This window comes from Vidua macroura, chromosome 11 (assembly GCF_024509145.1).
Source record: "Vidua macroura isolate BioBank_ID:100142 chromosome 11, ASM2450914v1, whole genome shotgun sequence".
NCBI lineage: Eukaryota > Metazoa > Chordata > Aves > Passeriformes > Viduidae > Vidua > Vidua macroura.
The window spans coordinates 1,924,629-1,950,938 of record NC_071581.1 but is presented as its reverse complement, the minus strand read 5'-3'; positions in this window follow the sequence as shown (position 1 = coordinate 1,950,938).

Below are 26,310 nucleotides of genomic sequence, written 5' to 3'. Positions count from 1 at the left end.
AAGAGAAGCATGCTAGCACCTTGTAATGAACCATAGAGTTTATAATAGGAATTTTGTATTTAAATCCAGAGTAGAATGTTTTTAAGAAGCAAATTGTTTCAGCGTTTCCCCTGCACTTTCAGCTTTGCTAAGCTGGAGTCTGTTTTCAGGAAATGAAATGCCCCTTGTTCCATGATAGGGATGCTTTGAGTGGTCTTTGAAGCCAACAGAGCTGCAGATGGTGCTGGGACAGGTGAAGCAATTTAGCACATTAATCAGTGCCCCCAAATATTCAGTATAGAGAGATATTTTGAAACAGGGTTTTGCAATTATCTATAGAATCACAGAATTACTTGGGTTGGAAGGGACCTTAAAGCCCCTCCAGTGCCACCCCTGCCATGGCAGGGACACCTTCCACTGTCCCAGGCTGCTCCCAGCCCCAGTGTCCAACCTGGCCTTGGGCACTGCCAGGGATCCAGGGGCAGCCCCAGCTGCTCTGGGCACCCTGTGCCAGGGCTGCCCACCCTGCCAGGGAACAATTCCTAATTCCCAATATCCCATCCAGCCCTGCCCTCTGGCACTGGGAGCCATTCCCTGTGTCCTGTCCCTCCATCTTTTGTCCAAAGTCCCTTTTCATCCCCTTTGTAGGATCCCTTTAGGCACTGGAAGAGTATAATGGGAGTTACCTTGCTTTCATATTCTGCATAAGTGAAATATGTTTGTATTTGGGTGGCGGGAGGGTTTTTTAGCCCTATTGTTCATAGTTTGGAACTTTTTCATTTTCAAGTGTTTACAGAACTGAAGGGCAGCATTGTCAAGGCAACGAAAAGACTTGATTCATGGCAATAATGTGCTAATTTTTGTTGGCATCAATGAAACAATCACTCAAAACAGAGATGCAGGAACATGAAAAGTAAGTGAAGGACATAATACTTATCAATGAATTTGAAAATCATTACCAGTTTTGGAGTGTTTCCTTTATGAGCTAGGTAAGAGCTCCTCTGCACAGGAGTTATTTTAGGTTAATTAAGAGAAGTACTGTTCAAAGTAAGACATGGCAAGTATGGACCTTCTAGAATGGTTTTTAAACCATGAATCCACATCCTGCCTCAATCAGAATCAGAATGAATTTTCAGCTGCAGAGAAGACAAAACTTAATTTTAAGTGGATTTTTTTTCTTGATTCCTGTTGTCTGGAAGTCAGTCACCTTAGTTTTTATTTTAAATCAAGAAACTAATTTGCTCATTACCTTGACCAAGAATAGTTTTTAACAGCGTTGCATAGTCCCGTCCATTTCAGCTTCTGACAATGCCACTTTCTTCTTTTTTTAAGGATCTTGTTAATGGCCTTATGATCACGCATTGATGGAGCTGCATTGATACCACTGCTCTCTTTGAATAGCCCTGCTCTGCAAGTGGCTGCATTAGCTTTAATGGAACAACTTGAGGGAAAAACGTGCTGCTCAGTTTGGGTAGACTGCAGGATTCTGGGCTTTAGAAAGGACTAAAGTAGATGAGAAAAAAGCCCAAAACAACACAAACTTCTCCCCTTTCATGTTTCTTATCTAGCTGAGCAGAATAAAAATGGGGATTCAAGGTTGTACACAATGCTGATGAAAAGTGAAATCTCGCCATTAATGTGTGAACATTTTTGCACACCTGCACAGCAGGGATTTTCCCTAATGCCTCTTGCATTAACAGCTGTGACAGAAACTCTGCTTCCAGCAGCTTCAAGTGGTTAAATCAATAATAGAAAGAGTTTAAAAATACTAATCCAGCACTGCTATGTGAACATTCCCTGCCTAGCCTGCCGACTCTGTATGCAAACAGATAATGGTGAGCATCAATAATTTTCACTGCTGAATTATTCCATATCTAAAACTTCAGTAAATCCCTCCTCAGATAATTTTTCAGAGGGCAGAAGCAGAGTTAGACACGTGATGTGTAACCATATGCTAAGAGAAGTGATTCACCACTCCTGATGAAAGGAATTGAACAAGTCTGAATTGGCAGTGGGTAATTCGACATATGCAGCTAGGCACTGACTAGGCACAGCATTTCTGGGGTGTGAGTGCCTCTCAGCATATCAGAGAAAGAGAAGCAGCTGAAATTCAGAAGGTGTGCTGCCCTTGTCAAGGACTGGAGGTGGAATAGAACAATTTTCCCATCTCTTGTGATTAGAAGTTGTGTTAGTATATGGTCTTTGGCTTATGAAATAGGGGTGGTTTAGGAGTAAATTGGGGAGATTATAAAGATCTAATAATTCCAGCAGCAGCACCAAGGCTGTGTCTGGTAGAAATAGTGCAGCTCTACTACAGGTGGTGAGGACTGAGTGTGTTTGGTGTCAAACATCCCAGTGTTCAGCTGGGATAAATACTGAGGGTGGTGAACTTGGTGGGTTTGGTGGCCTCAGATAAGCCAAACCTGAGCTGTGCTGGGCACACCTGTGCGTTTGGGAAATCTGGGGAGAGATTGCTGAGCGGTTTGGGTAGGGAGTGCCTTACTGCAGGGGTAGAGGTGGTGTCCCCTGATGTTCTGGTCGGTGTGTGGAGGCAGTGGGCAGTTCCTGTGGTGCACTGACCTGGGCTCTGCTCCTGGCCATGGAGCTGCAGGAAGGGTTTCCTGAGCAGTCCAACAGCTTTGCAGGTGCATTTCTGCACTGGAAGGTGAACAGGCAGCCAGGCAGCCTAAATAAATGTGTATCCAGCTTCCAAGCCGAGCTGAGGAAAAAAATTTTGAAAATGCAAAGGTTCTTCACATTAAGAAAAAGCCTGGAATGTGCCTTGGAAGCAATGATGATCTAAGGCCTCAAATCCCCATAGTGTAAGTCTGATTATAAATTTCTAACTCCCATTTAGGGGTTTGAAACTTTCTGTGAGTTTGCAAAGTCTAAGTAACCCCAGCCCATCCCCAGGTAATCCACTCTCCTGTCTAAAGATGTCCTGTTACCTGGGCACTAAACCAGGTGGTCCTCACCATGGCTCTGTTAACAAGGAGCACTCTACACAAAATCTCCTGTTCTCCAGTTGAAAGGTGCTCTGTAATTTCCCACTGCTACTCATTTCCTGCCTATTATTTATGATTCTAGCTTTGAAAATAGTTTATCCCATAATTTGACTTTGAGTCTATTCAGTCCACACTTTGATCTAAAAGATTAAGATGGCTGGGTTTTAGATGTGGTCCCTCGACAGACATCACAGGGAATTCATGAGGGCGTGGGGTATAAAAATAATTAGGGAGAATATCAATGTACAATACAAAAAGCTGAGCTTCTTTGCAGTAAACATCTCCCAGTAGGAAAATGAAAATAAATCTCAGTCCATGTATTCCCAGTGAATCTCTGCCATATTAAAACCCTAAATGGGAGTTAGAAATTTATAATCAGACTTGCACTGTAGGGATTTGAGGCATTAGTTCATCTTTGCATCCAAGGCACATTCCAGGCTTCTTCTCACTGTGAAAAAACCTTTGCATTTTCAAACAGACCAGAAGGCTAAGTCATGTTTTGCCATTGCTTGTATCACAAAAATATATTTTCATATTTATAGAAACCAGCAATTGGAGTCTATGGAAAGAGAATACATATATCATCCATCTCCTCTATCTGTTCTGCAGTCATGTGGGGCTTTCCTCTGTTCAAGGAATTAGTCAAGCATGTAATAAGCAGATCACTGACAATTTAAAATTATTTTTCTGAAATGGTTCATCGTCAGTTGACTGGAGACAACTTATTCCAGGGATTTCTTCCAAATATAAAAGTGGCCTTTGACTTTGAAGCCAACTTTATGTTGTAGGGCTTTTTCCCCAAAAATTAAAACAAACTAACTCATGGACTAATGTGCTGCGTGCATGTGATACTCTGTAGTGCTGTACTTTGTATTTGCTTTGAAACAGAATTGGGAAGAAAATGGGGATTAACTCTGCATGTGAGATTTAACCTTAACTCTTTGTATTTCCATGTAGGATTGGTGTTTTCCAGTGTGTCTGTTGTGGGACCTGGAAGTACCCCAGGAGAGGGGGGTGGTGTGGGGAGAGCAAAGGGCAGTTGGGACGTGCCTGTCCCTGTGTCCCTGTGTCCCTGTGTCCCTGTGTCCCTGTGTCCCTGTCCCTGTGTCCCTGTCCCCATGCCTGTGTCCCTAACCCTGTCCCTGTGTCTCTGTGCCTGTGTCCATTTCCCTGTGTCCCTGTGCCCCTGTGTCCCTGTACCCCTGTGTCCCTGTCCCTGTGCCTGTGTCCCTGTCCCTGTGTCCCTGCCCGTGTCCCTGTCCCTGTGTTGCCGTGTCCCTGCCCCTGTGTCCCTGCCCATGTCCCTTTCCCTGTCCCTGTGTCCCTGTGCCCCTGGGCTCCCATGGCTGTCCATGAGCTGCCCAGGTGGCTGTGCCAGGCTGAGCAGGTGGCAGCTGCATGGCTGCTGAGGTTGACATTGTCAGGTGAGAAACCTGAGCATGGCACTGCCACATCCCCATGCCCCTGCTGCCTGTCACTGCACATCTAGCAGTGCCACCAGCAGCTCTGATCTCCTGGAACTCTGTGCCAGCTGCAGATGCAGCCTGCGCCCAAGGGACTCAGAGCCATGGAGGGTGTGGGGCACTGAGCAAACCACGCTCGCTCCTGCGGTGGCTGCAAAGCCGAAGGCCGGTTAAGACCATTTGTTCTGAGTTCTGTGACTCTGTTCGGATTGGGATTCTGGGTTATTCTGCCACAAGAATTGAGCTAACAAGCTTTGCTGAGGGTTGGAAATGTATCTTGAATCTGTTCCTTCTTAAACACCCTTGTGCTGTCAGTAACTCCTGACAGGAATAGGAGGATGAGTTGTCAGTAATTCCTCATAGGAGGATGCTGTTACCTGTGGACTTCTGTGAAGTCACAATTATGCCAGAAGGAAGTTCATAATCTGCCACAAGAACAAGTCCCCAGATAGGTTGGATTCAAACCTGTACAGGGGACCCTCAACCAAGCCTGTTCAAGCCTAGATCCAGGCACACCACTGACCAGAGATCTGGGCAGAGAGAGATCCTAACCAAGCTGTTTAAAGCCGGGAGTTTCAAACCCTCTGTATAAGGAACCTTCCATAATAAACCATTGCTGATGTATGGATTTCTGGGAGGTTGTGTCGTCCCTGCCTCCGACCAACGACCCCACGTGACAATAACCTTGTGCTGTTTTATGTTGTCTGGTGTAAGCTGTGCTTACCTGCCATACTTAAACAGCTGTTACTGTTAAGTTCCTTCTTCTTTCAGTAAAAATTATTTTGTTTTATTTCACTTTAACAGTAAAATAAAAACATGTCTGTGAGGGGTGGATTTTGCCTATCAGCTTCTGACTGATACTGATTTTTGGTTGGTGATTTGAAAATCATTCTAGAGAACAGTTATCAGAACTGATTCAGAATTTCTGAGGCAGTGTGTCATAGAAACAAGGAAGATTAAGGAAGGATTTTGAAGAGGGTCTTCTATAATTGTTCTACAGTTCCTTACTATTTTATCTAGAGAATAACCTCAAGGGGAAATAGGGACATACTTGTTCTTTGGTTCTATAGATGCCTCTTCTAGGAGTTAGAGTTAGGCTTTTTGGTTGCTGATTTCTTTATTTTTAATGAAATATATTTAATTTCAAGGCAATATTGTTTACAATTTGGTGCAAGACAAACTTTTGGCTGGTAGTATTTCTTTTGTCTGTTCTTTAGGAACTCCTGCCTTCTTCCTTCCCTGTTTTCCCTTCTTCCTTTAAGAAGCTACAGGAAGCATAGCAGTGGCTCCCAGGTACTGTACACTTTAAATCTCTACTGAACACCTTAAATACATGTAAAAGCACAGAGAATGCTTGAATCTTGGGTGGAACTGGGTGATTTGCCTCATGTTGCCCTCCTTTATATTTTCAGGAGACTTTGTACCTATTTAGAATAGATACCTGATACCCTCTGGAGATGTTTTCTGGTTATTTCTGTTTGGGGATTCCCATCTTGGCCAGTCAAAGATTTATCCTATTATTGTATCAATTATTCTCATTCCCTTTAGCTGGGAAACCAAATCTAAGTGAATCTGAATTACTGTTCTCAAGTGCACACTAAATTATGACATAAATACAAGTGTATAATTAATGACAACCACTTGAACAGTATTACATAGGCAATTTTACTTTAAAAAAATGCATAAATTCAATAGAGCCTGAAATCTGAACTTGAGGTGTTGAATGCAGCACTTGGAGGATTTCAGAAGGCTGTATTTTCATATATAGGTATGAATTCTGGATTTAGTGGTGGAAAAGGGACTGCATTTATATGTGTGTGTATCAGGATATGCAAACACATGGTGTGTGTAGGAACATCCATGCAGGAGAGGCTGCAAATTTCTGAAAATTAAATTAAAGAATGATACTGAAAACAGAGATGGTATCAGGACCATCTCTCCCAAAGCGTCCTATAGTAAATTTTGAATAGACTTGCTCAAAACTGCATTCTAATATTAAATCAATTATGAAGTTAAAATATCTCCCTAAACTAGGAATAAATGTGTTTGAGTTCCCATTTGATGCCCTATCTCATGGCTTGGTTTTATCATGCACTGTTTCTTGGAACTGAAACCTGGCTACCTCTTCTTAGAACTCTGATTTTATTTGACCTGAATAATATTCATCCATCACTTTTGTTTTTGAAAGCACTAATATCTTGCAGCAAGGCTTCAAAATGGATTAACTTCCTAATCTTTCACTCTGGGAGACTTGTGTTAGATCTGTCAGAGGTGAGAATGATAGTCAATATGTTATTTGGTTGGTAAAGAGGAGTAGATAAGGTGGTGCTGTGATCCAAGAGAGTTCATTTGCAGAGTTCTGCTGCACAGTGGATAGGTAGTTGCTTTAAAAAAAAACCAAAACAAAACTCCAAACAATTATTTTTCACTAGCTATCAAAATAAGAGTGTAAGTGGATTCCTAGGATGTTGTGAGAGGAAAGAGGTGTATTCCAATCTTGGTTTTGATTTTGTTGTCTTTAAAGTGCAGTGATCAACAGAGTTATGAATATGATGAATATTAATATATTTATTTTCCACACTAAATGCAGAATATACAGAAAGCAGAAGCAAACAGCTTTCCCAGCATGTTGTGATAAACTGCAGTTGGCCATCAGGCTGAAATTAGGTGTGTTGGTGTCTCTGTTAGCAAAGAATTCATTGGCAGAGCTGTTTATGGAAGTTGAGTGTGTTGGAATAGGTGCAAGATGGAAATAAATACGTGTGTGTGCATTCAAGTGTATGACACCATGGCTGAAGTGACTCTGAGACAGGGAATGATGGGATCAGGTGGGGACTGGAGACCAGGTGATTCTCAGCACAACTTAGCATTGGTTTTTGTACCTAATTAAGAGTTTTTACATCCCTTATAAGTGAATATCCCTTATAAATGTATATCCTTTGTAAGTGTATGTCTTGGTTTGAAAAGACAGGTGTCTGCTAAGGAAGGCAGGAGCCTCCCTTGAAATGAGAAATGTCAACTCCCTCCCTCTGAATTGTTATAATTTTGAAATTAGGGGGCTCTCAGGTGAAGATATGGGAGTACCAATAACAGTTCTTTATTAGGAAAAATAAAAACTAAAAAAAATGCAGTAATACAAAACACCACTGCCAGAGTCAGAGCAGGCCCTGGCAGCCTGTGGGTCAGGGTGGTGGCAGCAGTGCCATTCCATGGTGGCTGAGCCCTCCTGCAGTGCCAGCTGTGCTTCTGCTGGAGCAGGGATCCTGGACAAGGCTTGAGTTTTCCTCTGGAGCTCCAGGGCTGCTGGAGATGGGCCTGGTCTTCCTCTGGGAATGCAGTGGAGAAGAAAGCTGCTCCTCTGGGAATGCAGTGGGCAAAGGCTGCTGTGGTGTTCCTGTCATGGTTGGACATGGTCAGATTGTATCCAGGTAGGAATGTTTGTCTCCGCCCCCTGAGTGGAGCATCTCCCAATGGAATGATGTGCTTTTATCACCCATGCAGGGACACTCACTGGCCCATTAACAGAAGATATCTCCCCGGAGGGAGGATGGGTCAAGGAAGAGATAAACAAAACTGCCCCACCTGGTTTTAAGAGGTGGCCCATTTACAGAAGATAACAGCCCCACCTCTAACAGATGGCAATAGAACACACACCCCTGACCACAACTTGCATTTGCAACCTAAGACAATGTCTATCTCTTGAAAGTGAATATCCTTTGCAGTCTTAATAAATTGGGAGGCTTTTGCCAATTCATTTTTATTTTGTCTTTTCTCTATTGCTGCTTTCTACCTTGTGCTGTGAGGAGAAAAACACATGAGCAGACCTGTTTTATTCCACTGACTAAGCAGATAAATACAATTTTCTCTAAGTTCATTAAATGTTTTTCCACCCTTCAAAGCATTTAGGTATATGCTTGCCACGTATAATTAGTCCCTCAAATTAAGTGAATGTCATAATAATGGCTTGTTTTCAAATAGAGTTAAGAGAATATGAGGGATTTTACAGTCAACAGAGGTGTTCATACAAGCAATTCTTATTCATTTTATTATAGGTTAATGATTAGGTTTAATGAGAAATTGTTGTGGACATTCCTTATATGGTCAGTGCAGTTTCTTGCCCAAAATTCACTAAAAACTCAATAGAATCTGAGATTAAGGACAAAAAATTTCAACATACTTTACCAGACTCTCTAAAGTTCTTTCTGGTTTAAAGGAACAAACCAAAACCAAAAAGAACCCCAGAACCCCTCTCTCATATTTTCCCAGGACTTTAATTTATTTAATAACTTAGCATCAGGATTGCATTTGCTCATTCACCTTTGCTGAGATTCAACTTCTTTCACCTGCATGGCAGGAAAATGCTGGTGGGATCAGGCAAACAGGAATGAGCAGGACTGAAACCTGAACTTGGCTGAAGCGGTGGCAAAGAAGATTAAAAAAACAAACCAGCAAAGCAAGGAACATGGAAATGAAAGAGGTCTGCCTTAAATCACTACTGAATCTGGTCACTAAGGGCTTGTTCTGACACTGACAAACACCTTTTTCATTTTCAAGTGCACAGTCTAAGTTGAGAGTCTTAATGAGTGTGTTTTGTCTTGAAGATCAGTGGCCAGTCCACTTTGCAGGGTGCTCTATTTCTTCCAGCTTTTCATTTGCTTCTCTCACACTGTGAGTGCGCCTTGTCACTGACCAAATACATCTTTTTGAGCAGAGTGCATTAATATGCTGTAACAGTCTACTTAAAACTATGGAGTGTTCCATGTATGCCTGTGCTAGTTAATCCAAAACAAAGATTAAGTAAGAAGTTTGTATATAAGGGGAAAGCTGAATGTGAAATTAAAATGTAAATCAAAAAGTAATTGGCTTTTTGTGCATAGTTTAGATAAGATTTACTTTTGAAGAATGACTTTGTGTTTTAACACAGCAGGCCAGACACCATGTGGCACACTTGCACTTAATAATGGCAACCAATCTGGGCCATAAATATTGCAAACGATGCCATTTGAATGAGGAGCCCTATGAACCATAATAAAAACTCCCGTGATTAATTCTAAAACTGCTCTGTTCATATTAGACCTGCAGTGGCCTCCCTGATGAGATCAATACAGCGTAGCAGAGTGATTCTAATAGAAGTGTTATTATCTTTTAATCTTCGGGAGAATGCCAACTTGGAGAATTCTTCAGCATTGTGGCTGCTTATTTTCTCGGAGCAACCTTGAAGGCAGTTGTTTTCTGAAATGAAGATGCATTAGAGTATTTTCAAGGCTTTATCAATAATAGGACACGGTCACTGTTTGGGGAGCCAAAAGGCACATTTGTATGCTGAGACTCACAGTTGGGCACAGTGACCTTCCCTGTCAGCCTTGATTTGCTCAGCAGACAAATGCCTCCAGTGAATGAGGAGAAAGGACAGGGAAGGGAGTGGGGTGATGCAGAGTAGGGCTTGCCAAGCAGTCAACAGCATCCTGCTCTTCCCAGAGCCTCAGCTGGGTGTCCTGGGCTGAGCTTGGACCCTTCTGTGTCCTGAAGAGCTGCAGGCACTGTGAACTGGAATAAAGAGTTCGGAACAGATTTCCACCAGCACTGAGAATGAAATTTTAGTCAGCAAATGTTAGAATCACAGAACCCCAGGATGGGTGAGGCTGGAGGGGCCCACAGGGGCTGCTCTGGTGGCACCTCCCTGCTCCAGCAGGGCCATCCCAGAGCACAGGGCACAGCAGTGTGTCCGTGTGGCTCTGCAATATCCCCAGGGAGGAGACTCCACAGCCTCTCTGCACCATCTGCTCAGGGCTGGGCACTGCCCAGGGCAGCAGTTCTGCCTCCTGGGCAGGGGCAGCTCCTGGGCTCAGGCCCTGCCCGTGGCTCTGGGGCCATCGCTGGGCCTGCAGCAGAGCCTGGGGCTGCTCTGCCCTCCCTGCACACAGGGACAGCCAGGCCTGAGGGCCCCTCTCAGCTGGGGCTCCTCTCCAGGCTGAGCAGCCCCAGCTCCCTCAGCCTTTCCTGGGCACCCAGATGCTCCAGGAGCTCCTGTCCCTGCTGTGCCGAGGATCCAGAGCTGGACACAGAACCCAGAGGTGCCTCCAGGGCTGGGCACAGGGGCAGGATCACCCCTGACCTGCTGCCAAGGCTCTTCCCCATGCCCCAGGGCACCCTTGGCCTCCTTGGCCCCAGGACACTCTGCTGGCTCAGGGACAGCTCCGTGTCCCCCAGCACCCCCAGGACACTCTGCTGGCTCAGGGACAGCTCCGTGTCCCCCAGCACCCCCAGGACACTCTGCTGGCTCAGGGACAGCTCCGTGTCCCCCAGCACCCCCAGGACACTCTGCTGGCTCAGGGACAGCTCCGTGTCCCCCAGCACCCCCAGGACACTCTGCTGGCTCAGGGACAGCTCCGTGTCCCCCAGCACCCCCAGGACACTCTGCTGGCAAGTCTGTAGAGATGCTTTGCAATCAAATCAGTCATCCAAAGTGAATGAAAAGGCAGAAGAATTTTTTTCTGCTGTTTACTGCACTTTTACATAAAATAACAGGAAATCATTCTTTAGCTTGTAATCCAAGAATGGCAAGAGAAGGTTAAGTGTCCATCAGACATTTTAGAAGATTTTTTCAGGTGTGCGTGGGGGGAGCAGTGTCACTAGCCTGGTACTGAACTGCTGAGGAAAAGATTTGCTTGACCAGGTTTTATGATGTTGCTGCAGATTGTTTGCAGCATTATCAAACCCACAGCATTATATAACGTGCAGCCTGCTCGGGGGGAATGGAGCATCAGAGTGAAGAGACACAACAGCAAATAACAGAAAGGGAAATTTTTGATGCATCTTATTTGTCTCTGTTCTCTAGGAATAGAAATACAGTGTCACTTATTTGAAGTATCTGGGTTATAAATATGTTTTCTACAAGAATCTTAAACAAATGGGATAAACACAGTGACTGTAATAAAAGGAAAGTGAGAGTTCGTGGTGATTTCTGTGCAGGAGCTGACAGCAGAGCTGTCTGCACACAATGTGCTGCTGCTGCTGATGGGATATGCAGAGAGATGCTCCTGCATGGAATCTTAGCAGGAAAATGGTGGAAATAAAGATATATTACTTCCCATTAAGACTTGCAATTAGTTCTATGATTAAGGGGAGAGATCAAGGATCTTTTTTCTTTGCGTTTTGCTGCCACTTTCTGTGTTGCTTGGTTTTTTTTTTTTTTTTTTTTTTTTTTTTGTTGTTTTGTTTTTTTTTTTTTTTTTTTGTTTGTTTGTTTGTTTGTTTGTTGGTTTTTCCAAAGTTTCTGTGTCTTCCATGGGAGTTTCTTTGCTCCCACAGCTGGTTCTGGATGCACCTGAGACTGGCACGCAGAATCTCGTGCTCACACACGAGTACAGCTCTGTTTCAGTGCTGTGCTCCCAGGTGTGTGCTGCAGCTGGGGGAGGCTGCTCTCATGCCCAGGGGTTTCCAGGGAAGGGCTGGTTCAGCTGTCTCACCTTGGAGCAGAGACTTCAGGCAGTTTGCCTTCGCAGGAGCTGCCTGCCTGTGATTGTAAATAGTTCACTGTGCACCCAAACGTTGTAAGAGCCTTGTGTGCTGTACCCCTGAAGGGTTAAAATTCCCTGAAATTAATGAAAATCAGTCCTTTTGAGGACACATGGTCAGAGGAGAGCAAGTTTATATTTTGGGTTTTAGCAACAAAAAAAACGACCAAAAATTGTGGCAGTGCTTAATGGGTGCTCTGAAAATATTGACATTGTTTTCATCTTTTCTTTGGCAACACAAGTTAATGCCGTTGTAGAAAATAAAGGTCATGTCAGATGAGCTACTCACCCATGGAATTCATAAACTGTTTATGGGTTGAAATTTTGTTGTACAGGCTTTCACTTTTAAGTGCTTTTCTTTCTGCTTTAAAAAAATATGAAGTTTCAAAGGCCATGATCTTTTTTTCTCTTTCAGGAAATAAAAAAAAAAGAAAAAAAAGCTCCCTGGCAGACACTGTTAATGATGCTAAATGTCTTTGCAAATATAATCCTCATCTTAGTTTTGTTCTCATTTTATTGAATTAGGAAGGCATAACAAACTAAAAAGGTTACTTTCATGGCCTTAACTTTGTATAACAGCTGAGGTGGGATATGTGTTTCTCTTGTAATATTTTTCTGTGCATGTTACTTGTACTTTACAAAGGACAATTCTTCTGCTTAGGAATTGTAATTCATATTCATGCACTTGCTTTGCATCATAATTTTAATCAATGTTAATTAAAATATATTTTCTTCGTGCTCCTTTTCTTAATCTCAACCTAGTAATACTCATACAGGCTGTTAAACAATGGGAAGGCCTTTTGAAAAATGTGTTTTGCAGCCACAGAATGTTTCTGAAAATTGAGACGAAGTTGTTGTTTGTCTTTGCTGCACACCTGCTGAATGGGCAGAGATGCTCAGGGTACCTGAGCTGTGTCAGGCCAAGCTCAGGATTAGAGACAAACAAATGTGCTGTCTGAGGCTCATGGCAAGCAGACCAGTGGAAAAGAATGTGGCCTAATTAAGGCCTAACTTTTACAGTTTAATTCGCACAGAACTGTCTGGCAGAAGTTCATACAGCACAGATCATAATGCCTAAGTAATTTTCGTCAAGTAGAAGAGCAGTATTATCCTCACAGTCTGTTACTGGGACCGCTGTGCTCTTCTCTTGTGTGAATTTTAGAGTCTTGGCTCATATGAAATTTCAGAGTCCTGTTCTGTTAAGCAATAGAATATCCACATTATTTTCCTCCTTAAAGGGAAATCTTCTGTCAAACCCCTTTTCCATTGTAGTTGCTCAGGGAACTGTGCAGAATGTGTAGCAAATGTGCACATATTTTACCCTGCATCTGGACTCCTGCACTATAGACCAAATCCCAGCAATCATATGGGGAACTACTTTTTCCAGAACCAATCAATAGCAGAAGAAAAATAATCTTAATTCTCAGATGGTTCATATAACACTCACAGCAAAGCAGGATGGGATCTCACAGGGTGAGAGGTGGCACTGCTGCAGGAGGGGTGGGTTTAGGGGGTCAGGGATGTGCCAACTTCTGTTGGCTCACAATACCAGGGTCTTTTTAAATTCCTTTGCCAAGCTCAGTATGGGACACTTAAGAAATGTCACTGGAACCTTCTTCCGCAAGGCTAAAAAGGTGTTTTATTAATTCTCTTTCCCTCTTTGTGAGTTAGCTGTTACATTTCTGAGTCTTGACTGGCTTGGAGTTGTGCTGGGAGTGTGCTGGAGGGCGCACCTGGAACTTTACATGCTGGAAAGGAACTGCTCCTGATCCTACACTCTGTTTTACCTCACCTTAGGAAAAAAATTCAACATTGTTTTTTTCTAATCAAGCTCTGAGGGCTGTCTGGTTAATACTAAAATTACAAGAAGTATTTAAAAATGTGGATCAAATACATTCATAGGAGACTGATCCTTGATCCTTGCAAAACAGAATTCCAAGTAATGTTTGAATTGGACTATTGAGCACCTTTATTTTTGCATAAAACCACACATGCACACAGATATTTAAGAGCAGGAAGGTTCCAGTGATTGATATGTGCTTGCAGGGATTTATACAAGGTAGATTAAACTTCTATAAAACTTTCATTTTTTCACTTTAATATTGAACATTGAGTGACAGTTGTGTTGATAGCCAAAAGACACAGTTTGCTTATATTCCATTGCTTATTTACAATCAATCCAGATAATTTTTAAATTTGTTGCTTCAGGTGTTGTCCCTCTTATTTTTAAACCACATGCTTCATAAATATACATAGTGATGATAATGAAACCTTCCTAAAGAATGTTTAAATATTCAAGGCATGGCCATTGCCTTTGCTTTTTGCTGTCCTGTTGCCTCAGCCTTTATTTCTTTCTCTCTCACTGGCTTTAGTGAAACAGTCTTTCCTGAGAACACTTTGGGTTCTGTACAGACTATCATAATCTGAATTCCAAAATAAAAGTTTCAGCCGTGGTCTGTGTGTGGGGGAGGAGGGGGAGGAAATGATCCTGGGTGCTGTTGCTAAAGTGAGTTGCAGTTTTGGGGATGTTGCCATCACTGAAGAGTTCTGAGGCTGAATATAGGAAAGCAAAACTGCTCCAAATTAATGGCCCAAGCAGATGCAGACATTAAACCCCTTTATTTAAGCCTGAGAAAAACTGACTTTCAAAGCAAAGCTGTATAACAGAACTTGGGAAAGGTGCAGATCGATTTCCATCACTTTATATATCAAAACCAGAGAAAAATGAGGAATGTGATTTATAGATTTTTGTTTTATTGTAATGGATGATTTTTTTCTCTCAATTTTCTCTCACCTCCCCATACATATTTTTGTTTTGCTGAACTTTGCTGACACTGTCAGTCATTCTAGAATTAGGTGTATTCTGAGATTTTCTTAGACAATGACACTAAAATCCCCAACCTGACGCCCTATGCCTGAATGGGTTTCCAAACACGACTTGTGAACTCTGTAGAGAATTTTTGGTTTGTTGTGTAGTTGTCTTTTGTTACTGGAACATTTTATTAACTTCTCTAAGGAAAAAAATTATTACTAGTAGTTGTGTGGCCATTCAGAAAAGTGCAGGGAAACAGGAGCACTTTTGGAAAAGATCTACAAGTGTTATGAGGGGAATAAAGAACTGGTCTTATTTGAGCAGATAAAAAGGTCTTAACTTATTTAGGTAGCAAAATAAAGATTGAGAGGGGAAATGGTTGCTGTTTCTGAAAATCCACAGGCAACAAACTTTGGGAGAAGGATTACTTGAAATTAAAACCAATAATTCTATGAGATAAACCAGATATAAATGAAGCATAAATACAGTTAGACTGGAAATCAGAATGTGCTTCCTTTGCTGTTAGAAACATGAAGTTCTGGAATAGCTTTCTATGCTATTTTAAAAGAAACAATCCAACTTAATATTCCAAATGTATTTATACTTCATTAGAAATGAAAATTTGAGCTATACAGAAATTTTTTTACTCATAAATGTTGTGCTTTTTCTACTCTTCCAGCCAACACAATTCAAATGGCTCCAAACCAAAGAAAGAATCCCTACATTTTAGTTTCTCATCATGTGAGTTTCTCATCATACTTTGTGACAGTATCCAAGTAGGAATACAAATTTTGGAAAACTGAGCAAAGGGATTTATGCTCTATTTAGCATCAAATAATCAGATGCACATTACTGATTGGATACTCAGATCCAAACATTAGTTTTCTAATCTAAACTTAAAATTATAAGTTTTTTTTTACTTTGATCTTTATTTTTTTTGCAAGTCTCTGGCAGTTTTACCAGATTTTCTTATGGACAGCAATTTTGAAACTAAGACAATGAAGGAATTTTTTGTGGATATGTGGGGGAATTTTTTTATTTGTTTTAGATTTTTTTTTCAGAAAGTTAGATTCTAATATTTGTCCTTTACTGAGGCTTCTTTCAGTAAATTATGAGTTGCTTTATTAGATTGGGGTGATGATGATCTGTAAATACTATCCTTTGTTGGAAAGCTAAGGAATTGTCAGCACAGCACCTTTGCCATTGGATAAGGAGCTTTAAAATCTTTGTCACAGGTATTTGTTGAGCTTTCAGGTAAAGGTGGTTGAAAATATCTTGGCATTTAGGGAGTTGCCTTTCTCACAAGAAAGGGATTTCAGTGGGATTTGGCTCTGTGGCTGCTGGTGCCTCTTTCATAAAGGTGAAATACGTGTGTCAAAGTTGTTAAGAATATTTCTTTGTCCAGTTCCCCAAACCCAGGGGTGTTTATTAATCTCTGGTTAAGAGAATGATCGGATGAGGCTGGACTGTGTGACTGGAACTCATTGCCACTGTAAACACTTGGCAGTTTGGTAAACCACATAAAAAACCTGTATTGGGAGGTCATAGCTCAGGGAATCAGGCTAAAAGGGACTGCCCAGTGTTGCACCTGCCTTTGTCCCATCTGCATTCAATTCCACAGCAGAAGCACCAAGGAGGAAAAAGTCACTACAACATGAAGGGATAAGAGCAGTGAGAAGACAAAAACATTCCTTATTTGAGCTGAAATAGCAGGAAAGGCTTCCAAGTCTCTTGTTTATGCTATTAAAAAAAAAAAATGGGAGTAAGTAGTGTTTGTTTTGCTTCTGAAAGCACCAGTAGTAATTTCCTAGAATCTCCTGAATTGTTGTCACCCTTTTTGCAGCTGACTGAAATGCAGTGATGTGCTCTCCTGGGTGTGGCTGTGTTAGAGGATCAAGAGATAAGAATTTTGGTTTTAAGTCCAAGCATCCCATATCAGAGCTCAGTTCTGACCTAACAATTAGAGTGGGAAGATGAGCAGTGAAAGTTAATAGAAAATAAAGGTGCATTTTATCAATTTTCCATCAATTCCACCCATTCCTGCTGGTAGGACCTTATGCCTGTAACTCTCAGGACGTGGCACGTGTGGCAGTCCAGCCCCCAGCTGAACAGCAGAGTAGAGTCACAGAAAGAAGAGAGGGCTGTGAAGACAACCGTGATGTTTCACAGAAGTGCACTGACAGCAAAGAGGAAGGATGAAAACATGTGGGTCAGTTACTGTAGCTGGACATTCAGCTGGCCCACAGCTGGACTGGGTCATCTTTGTGGGGATTGTCTGGCCTACACAATTTGGGGTGAGGTTTTAGCCAGCACGTCCTGCTGGGGAGTCCTTGTGGGAGGAGACCAGCACCGTGGCAAAAGGGGCATCACTGGATGGTTTTCACTTTTTCACAGAAATGTGAAGTCAGCTCTTGCAACGAGCCTAGCAAACGAGTGGATGTAGTCTAGATATGTGTGGTGTGTATAAAAATAGTGATTTATCGAGGTTAAATCTCTTGGTGCAGAGATACCATTCTGAAGGTCATGCACCAAAAGAGAGGAGTTCAGTGCTTTTTGAGCCAGGGAAAGGAGGTTTGTCCTATAATGTGACAACTGTGATCCAGCAGCACACAGGGACAGTTTCTGGATTTTCCCCAGAGCTCTTCACCTCCAGCAACTCAGAGAAGGTCTCATTTAACAACCACCTGCATGGTGCTACTAGATTAACCTTTTAAATTGTTATTTATGCCATAAAATAATACATTAAGGTCTTCATTTTACCTCTTTCTTCCCTCTGCCTTTTACTGTAATTTGCACCTGTGCAACCTGGGATGATTTCTTTTTATAGTTACAAAAACCTGAGTTCCTCTACCAAAGATCACAGAAGCCAAAAGAAATCTTTAATGAGCTCCAGTGGAGTAGGCCCTGACTGCCTGATGTACAGAAAATTTTATTTGGCCTAGTAAAATTAATTCATTCCTTTTAGATGCCTGTCTTAGCAGTTTCTTAAGATTTCCTGTTGTTGATTTTTTGGGTCTTGTCAATATTTTGTTGTGGTCAAACCTTTCTAAAAAATGGCTCCACACCACTGGCTTTTCTCTGGAAAGCATCGTTATTTTTCTTTTACTCAGAAAAAAAGCAGTGTGTCTGTAGAAAATACCAGCATGACTTTCTTTCTCATCTGTCAGTTCTGTCTCATTAGTCCTGGGATAATGTATTAGTCAGGAGTAAGTTGTCTCCCTGTTCTGCTATTCAGCATTTATAAAATCAGAACATTAAATGACTGTGGTGTTATCCCAAAGCCTCGTTTGCTTTGGATCTCTCAATTTCAGAGGCTTTTGTGTTTGTTCTGAACTTATTTGCACAAGCCAGCATAGAGAGTTGATTCTAGATTTGTGATACCTGCTCATGTATTCCATGGCTGCAGCATTGGGAATTTCATTTGGCCAGACCTGGAATTGTTTTAGTGAATGCCTGCACATTTAAGTAATATGTTATTATATTTTATAAGTAGTTATCAATGAAACAACAGAAGGTCACACATCATTTTGAAGATGAAGGGAAAATAATACTGAGATTCCCTGCTAGACAAAAAAATTGGTCTCAACTAAATTAAAGATCATTTTTGTGTGCTATTGGCAGCTGTAATACCACAGAGTCAGGCATCTTGTGCATGAAAACAACCCCTTTTCACTGGACTTTGTAGATGGTAACACCTGTCAGGCGATTCTATTTTCCTGAGAATTGAAACATGGTAATTACCAAGGTATTTTTAAATTTTATTTTTAAATGATGCTGTTGGGATTTTCTGAAGGCATTTATCCATTTAAGGTGGGGGGTTCATAATTGCAGTTAGATGTGCAGCAGTGGGAATTCTGCACAGGTCTCTCACTGTTGGGCTGTTGCACTTCATCTCTTGAAATGAAAATGCTTTGAAGACACTCACTAAATATTTTCCTGGAAACATAGCAGCAGTAAAAACAGACAAAATGAAGTTTGCCATTTGGCCAAAGAGTTCCAGAATGCACTATTGGTACCTCCTGTTACATTTCTGTTCCCTTGCTGAGGATGGAAGGTATCTGTGCCACCTATAAGTGATGCCTCTGAAGATCTTGTAAATTTGGAGCCCTTTAAATTAGAGACAATCCTCCTGTCTGCTTGAACCAGTAATGAATGGAGGTAGAAGTTGATATTGATTTTATTTATTTATTTTATTTGAGGGGCTTTTTTGGTAGAGCACAAAAAGAAATAGCTCTACAGTGATAGTGATACAATGTTGGTGTGAAATTCTAAAGTCTGTTTCTGAAAAATGTTGTAAAACTGCTTAATGCTAAAGTTCCATCTGCACTGATGAAAAAACATAATATTTGTATTAGCTGCCATTAAAAGTACTATTGCATAGAAGACTTCTGAAAGTATTATTCACCTAGAATTTTTATAACAATTTGCCTTCCTAATCTATTTACCAGTTGCCAATCCTTCAGAATTTTTCACCTCTTTTGCCCCTGATGGACCCTAATTCTTAGCTGAATGTGCATGAATCCCTACCGATCAGAACTGTCTGCTTTTCCAGTTGTTTCCAAAACCTAATTGTGAAACTGGGGCTGCATTTTGTTCAGAGAGAATTTGGTTGCTGACTCTGGTTCTCAATTGCCTTGCACAGTGCTCTGTGCACCTGAGGGATGCGGGTTTAAAGTGGGTAGGGTAGAGACCAAACATTTCTAAAACATAATATTGTGTGTTCTTTTAATATAAGAGCTGATGGGAGGAGCCTCTTTCACACCCATGGATACAGACATTTCTATGGAAAGTTTTTTTGCTGGAGTGAGATATTTTGGCAAATTTAGAGGAACAAAACTAGTGTGGGGACCTGCTGGAGCAGCTCTGCAGGGAAGGTCCTGGGGGTGCTGGGGGACACGGAGCTGTCCCTGAGCCAGCAGAGTGTCCTGGGGGTGCTGGGGGACACGGAGCTGTCCCTGAGCCAGCAGAGTGTCCTGGGGGTGCTGGGGGACACGGAGCTGTCCCTGAGCCAGCAGAGTGTCCTGGGGGTGCTGGGGGACACGGAGCTGTCCCTGAGCCAGCAGAGTGTCCTGGGGGTGCTGGGGGACACGGAGCTGTCCCTGAGCCAGCAGAGTGTCCTGGGGGTGCTGGGGGACACGGAGCTGTCCCTGAGCCAGCAGAGTGTCCTGGGGCCAAGGAGGCCAAGGGTGCCCTGGGGCATGGGGAAGAGCCTTGGCAGCAGGTCAGGGGTGATCCTGCCCCTGTGCCCAGCCCTGGAGGCACCTCTGGGTTCTGTGTCCAGCTCTGGATCCTCGGCACAGCAGGGACAGGAGCTCCTGGAGCATCTGGGTGCCCAGGAAAGGCTGAGGGAGCTGGGGCTGCTCAGCCTGGAGAGGAGCCCCAGCTGAGAGGGGCCCTCAGGCCTGGCTGTCCCTGTGTGCAGGGAGGGCAGAGCAGCCCCAGGCTCTGCTGCAGGCCCAGCGATGGCCCCAGAGCCACGGGCAGGGCCTGAGCCCAGGAGCTGCCCCTGCCCAGGAGGCAGAACTGCTGCCCTGGGCAGTGCCCAGCCCTGAGCAGATGGTGCAGAGAGGCTGTGGAGTCTCCTCCCTGGGGATATTGCAGAGCCACACGGACACACTGCTGTGCCCTGTGCTCTGGGATGGCCCTGCTGGAGCAGGGAGGTGGCACCAGAGCAGCCCCTCTGGGCCCCTCCAGCCTCACCCATCCTGGGGTTCTGCTGTGGGGTCAGAAGCAGGACAGGAGCTCAATGACAGTGAAAACTCTCACCACCAACAAAACAAATTAAGATTCCAGAAGGTATCTAAACTATGTCCCAATTCTCTTGATCAAATTTCTCTCTGTAGGCTTGGATGACTAAACAGTATGCACAGAATTACATTAGGAACAAAGTTGAAGAATGTAAGTGTGTCTGGGTAATTCTGCTGAATCGTAATGAAATCATAAAATTTCCGTTGATAAAATCTATGACTGTTTAGCCTTCATAAGTCATTAAATCCTAGAAATGAGTTAGATGTTTAGCAAAATTATGTTTAAACTCTAAAGCAGTTGGGATTTTTTTGCCTTACTTTCCCTGCAAACTTAAGAAGAATATTTAAGAGGTCTGCTTGTGATAGTGATGAATTTGTCCTGAAAACATGGAAATGTCTATTTCAGGAGTTATTTTCTTCATACAAGTGACAGTTTTTAATGTGCTCCTTTTTTGTTTCCCTTGAAGCACATTGTACCTCATATTTGTCCAGCTTAAAAAGGCAGCTCAGCACTATATATATATAAATATACATATATATATATTTTTTTTTTTTCCCCTTTTGAAGCTGCCTAAAAAGAAAGCCTGAAGCAGTAATCAAATGAAAAGAGGCATGAATTTTAATCTGCTACCAAAGTACACCTTCAAACTTCAAGTGATAATTTATTTTTACTCAGAGGTCCAGCCAAGCATATCAAATGATACAAGGAAATGGTAAGATAAAGCTTCTGGAAGCTCTTCTCTGGAAATGTGGGGTTGTTTCTTTCTGTGGGAAATGTGGGAGTTATTTCTGGGCCAGTAATATAGCAAGTAATATGGCTTACAAATAATGGTGATGAGAGTGGCAAAAACAAAGATCTTTTTATGGAAATTTTATTTAATTTATGGTACTACAATGTCTCAGACAGTCTAAACACTGGGATATATATCAGGCTGTCAGTGTGTATCCAAAGCCTGAATAAAGTCATGTCCTTAGCAAAGCAGGAAGACCTCTTGAGTACCTAGCAACATTTCCTTAGTTCAAATTTAGGTTTAGGAGTACAAGCTAAAAATCAGTATTCAAAGATGTTTGAAAATGAATGTAACAGTTACTTTTTTTTTTTTTTTTTTTTTTTTTTTTTTTTTTTTTTTTTTTTTTACTATTTTGTTTGCCTTTCATGTATGTGGAATATTCAAATAGGACATAGAGCTAGCTCAAATTGAGATGTGTATAAAATAATGTGAAGCGTGGATTTCTCAGCGTTCCGATGGTCAGGATGACCCTGAGATCGTAAAGAGTCTTTTCTCCCAGCCGACACAGCAAAAGAAGGAGCCTGGAATGTGTCCAATTGTGTTTTCAAGGTTGTTTATTTCTTCCTATCTATAACATTCTTTCTCTGACCTGCCGAGCTCGGCCTAGCAAGTCCACCACAGCATTCTGCTCCTAGCCTCGGGCGGCTCCCACCTTATATACTCAAAACTACATTTGTATGTTTACAATTTATTACCAATTCCTATCACCTATGTTAGATGGCGAATCTCTGCCTTAAACCAACAGAAAAGTGTCACCATCACACCAAGACATGGAGGGCAAAAAGAAGGAAAAGAAGGCTAGGACACGCCCAAATTCCTCCATCTTGTCCCCTTGAACCCCATTCTAAAAATCCCAAATTTCTACTTTTCCACCCTGCGTTAATTCAAATATCACACTACTCAAACCCTTGTGGCTTGTAATTCCTCATACAAAGTTGGCAGCTTTTTCCACAGGCTAAAATCAAAACCACAGGTGTTTTTGACTTTGTGCCAAGGTCTCCCTGCCAGGGCCTTGAGACAGCCAGGGCAGCCAGAGGGATGTCCTGGACTCTGACAGTGAAGAGTTTGAAAACTCAATAAAAAAGGTGTGTTTAGTCTTTCTGACACCAGGCTGAAGCATTTTCAGACGATGCTTGGCCAAAGACCCTTCCCGACAAATGAGCAGCCCCTGCCTCTGAGAGCTGGGGCACCAAGCAGTGGTTGCTGTGTTTTATTGGAGCAGGGAAGTGCCCACGGTGCCGTGTTCCCGCAGCCAGCAAATCCAGCTGTGTAAATCCAGGCAGGGATTGAAGCACTGCAATCTGCTCACTGCTTTTCAGCCCATGACTGAAGGAATGTCACAATGGAAGATCATCATCTCAGCAATGCCTTGTGAGGTTTGGGAGGTGAGGTCCTTGGCTCTCCTGGATATCAAGGAGTTTCACTGTAGAAGCCGTGTCCTGTTCTGATTTGCTTTCACAAACACAAAACACTCTTGGGTTTCCATTTTAAGTGCTTTGATACTTATTTTTAAGGCCAGTTTTTGTAATTCTTAAAAATGGATTGGGTTTTTGGTGGTTGAAATGGGAAGACCCTGATGATTACCAATTTTATTGAGAAACTCTTGTAGAATATAGATCCTCACACAAAATTAGGAATGCTGGGTTTTGACAAGGTTTGCCAACCCCAAAGCAAAGCTGTGAGCTGTGAACTTATCAAGTAAGTTTGACATGAAGTTTCTTAATGGTGCTATAAATAATATTTTAAGTGCTATTGAAAAACTATAAAGGCTGCAAAGAATTTCAATTCTGTGCAAATGGGGGAAAATCCAAATGCCTCCTTGGACATTTTTGCTGTTTGTTCCAATCCAGAAGCATGCAGAGCATATCTAAGGTATAAATGATGCAAGAGAAGTTACCTTTGACTTATTTTATGTAAGAAGATATGATTTTATTTGTATTAGTTGTATTTTAAAAATTTCAAGTCCTTTTAAAACATCTCTTAATACGTGTTTATACGTTACTGAATTGTTACTAAACCCAGAATTTAGTTTTTCCGCTTGAGTCTATTTATACAGTACAACAAATACGTTGAAATGAAGACTCTAAAGATTGATGGGTATCTGTGTCAAATTATATGTATTTTTACTAGTTCACTGTAATATAATCATTAAAATTGTATTGAGTCCAGGGGGTTAAATTGCAGTTCTAAAACCTGAGAGAACGCATAAGTCCAGAATCAGAACCTGTTTACAATAAACTTCCAGTTCTTTTGTTTCCTTTTTGCATCAGGGTAGCTGCACATCTCAGGAGAGATTTGCCAACTACAAATAGGAAAATATTGTATTTATTTATTAATCAAATGTGAAAAATCAAAGCAGCAGTGCTACAGCTGAAACCTGGGGTTGCACAGGTGCTTATATGAGAGCAAAAATCTTTCCTAGAAATCTCTGGATTTCAGCTTCTTTTGATACTAAGAAGAAACATAAATGTTGAAAAAGATAAAACAATGTATTATTTAAGTAATCAGAGGGGACAGAGAAAGTACAAAACTAGAAAGTTCTACATGAAAAATTAAGTAATTCTTCCAATGTTGGGGTTAGTCTTTAGTAGATGAAACCTTGGGAGATTTGGGTTGTGCATGGATCTTCCTGTGGAAAGCTGGAGTAATTGAATGTGTTTATTTGTGGTGAGGACAGCGTTAGCAACAATAAATATAAACAAAACCAGCAATCAATTAAAAAAAGGGATGGGTTTGCCAGTAGGTCTCTATCTCTTGGGGCTTTTTTCTTTCTGTGGACTTTCATACTCAGCATCTCCATGAATAGTCTTTGTTTTCTCATGTGTGAAATGGAAATAAGATTTTGAGGATCCCCTTGCAACATTTTTCACTGACCATGTAATGATAGAGCCAAATTTTGGGAGTTCATGGCCCCTGACCCTCCATGATTCCTCCTGGGAGCTGGGAGAGCAGGTCCTAAGTTTTAAATGGGCTTTTGACCAGGGAAGAGTTCTGAATATTTAGTTTACAAGTGTGAGGGTGTGGGATCCTAAATGTTGACTGAGTGTAAAAATGTAAAGGTTTTATGCTGCTCTGTAGTCTGCTTTCAGAAGCAATCTGGTGGAGGTGGTGGTTCAAACATTTTTAATAACATTCAGTGCCATGAGGTACAAACGGAATGTGTTCCCTGCCAAATCATTACATTTTGTCTTTTCGCTTTTGGCTGAGTGCAATAACTCCTCTGCAGCTGAATACTTGTTAAATTCTGTGGTGAGTATTTGGCCATGTGAGGAGTCCACAGCTCTTAGCATTGGGACCTTCAGTCAAATATAAACTTTGCTGTTGGAGCTTCATTGGTGAGGGTCTTGTTTTTTAATTATATTTAACTAAGTTTGTAGGTGGCATCTTGCATTTTGAGGACTTTTTGGTTTGAGGAAAAGGGTTAGAGATGCAGTAAAACTAATCAGTTTTAACATCTCGTGCCAGAAACCTCTCTTAGCTGAAAGCAGAAAGTATTTAAGTTGGTTTTGTTCCAGAATGAATCATGGTCTCTACAGGAAATCACAGCAGATGAGGTCTATTACAGAGTTTCCATGAGTGCCACATGAGTTACATGGATTAACAGGTATTTGTCTGTAATAAAGGAGAGTAATGACACAAAATACAAGGCCTGGACAACTAGGGGTTCCTAAGCCAAATTTTCAATTAATTCATCATCACTTTCTACTTTCAAATATCCAAATTAGCAAATGCATTTGCTAATACTGGAGAGTTGGGGAGTGTGTGGAACTCTGACATGAGTTTTCATTCTTGTAAAATTTTGTGTATTTCATGGGAACATGAAGCCAATATTTCTGTAATTTATAGATAATATGAGTAGAATGACTATTTCTGAAAATGTTGTGGTTTTTTTTTTTTTTTTTTGGGAGGAGGGCCCATTTCTGAAACCATTTAAGATGCTGAGCAATTTTAGGAATAAAAAAGTCTCTAATAAATCCTGTATAAATATGGAAAAAAAAGAAAAAAACTGAGCAGAGGTCTTGTTACCCACATTGTTTACTGATTAGAGATTCCAAGCATTTTAGAAACTCTATAGAGTCAGATGTTTTAGGCTCTATTTAGACAACAAATCCCTTTGAAACAAATTAAGTCCATACTTTATAGTTCTGGTATTGGGACTTAGAATCCCTTTTTATGACTCTTTTTCCACATATAGAAATGCTTAATGTCTTTGTTGCCTTCCTGAGCATTGCTGTGCATTTATTGTTATCAGCCCTACCATGGCCATTAACAGTCAGGGTAAAAGAAAATCTGTGCCCATTTCTGGAACTTACAAACACTCAATTAACCAGCTCTTGCCTCAACTTAGGTGTGGCCACCTCCATTTTTTCTTTTTTTTTCCATGTCAAACTAAGTGTCTTAAAGCTGTGGGTCTCTCCATGACATTCATGTGTTTGATGTCGAGAAGAGATGGGCTGTAAAAGTTCTGACATAATTTAGGGCTCCTTGGATGTGTCTTTTGATATGTAATCAGCTGTGTCTGATGCTGAGGAGAGCAAGCTGTGCTTTAGGGACAGGTTCAAAAGTGTTGCCGTGAGAATATGGAACAGGGGACTCTCCACTGAAATGGAAGACTGACTCCTCATTTCTGTTATTTAATGGTGGCTTAAATCCTAAAACATTGGGTTTTATTCCTTTCCCAATTTAATTTTTCCCTTCTTGTTAGCTGGACAGATAGATAATAAAAACTTAGGACACAGAAAGGACTAAAAGTGACCACTAGCTTTGTGCAGACCCTGCTATGAATAGATGCCTCATTCAAAGTAGTCCCACTGCTGTGAATTGTACATCCTACCAGGAGGAAAACAATGGCATGAAATACCAGCAGCAATAGTGGAAGAGTTATTATAGGCTCTGGGGCTATAATCCTCTGGAAAGTTTCATCACTTTGCAATGAAGCAGAGGTTTGGAGTGTGATTTTCTTTTCTAGTTGAGTTGGTTGGTTAAAAAGGTGAAA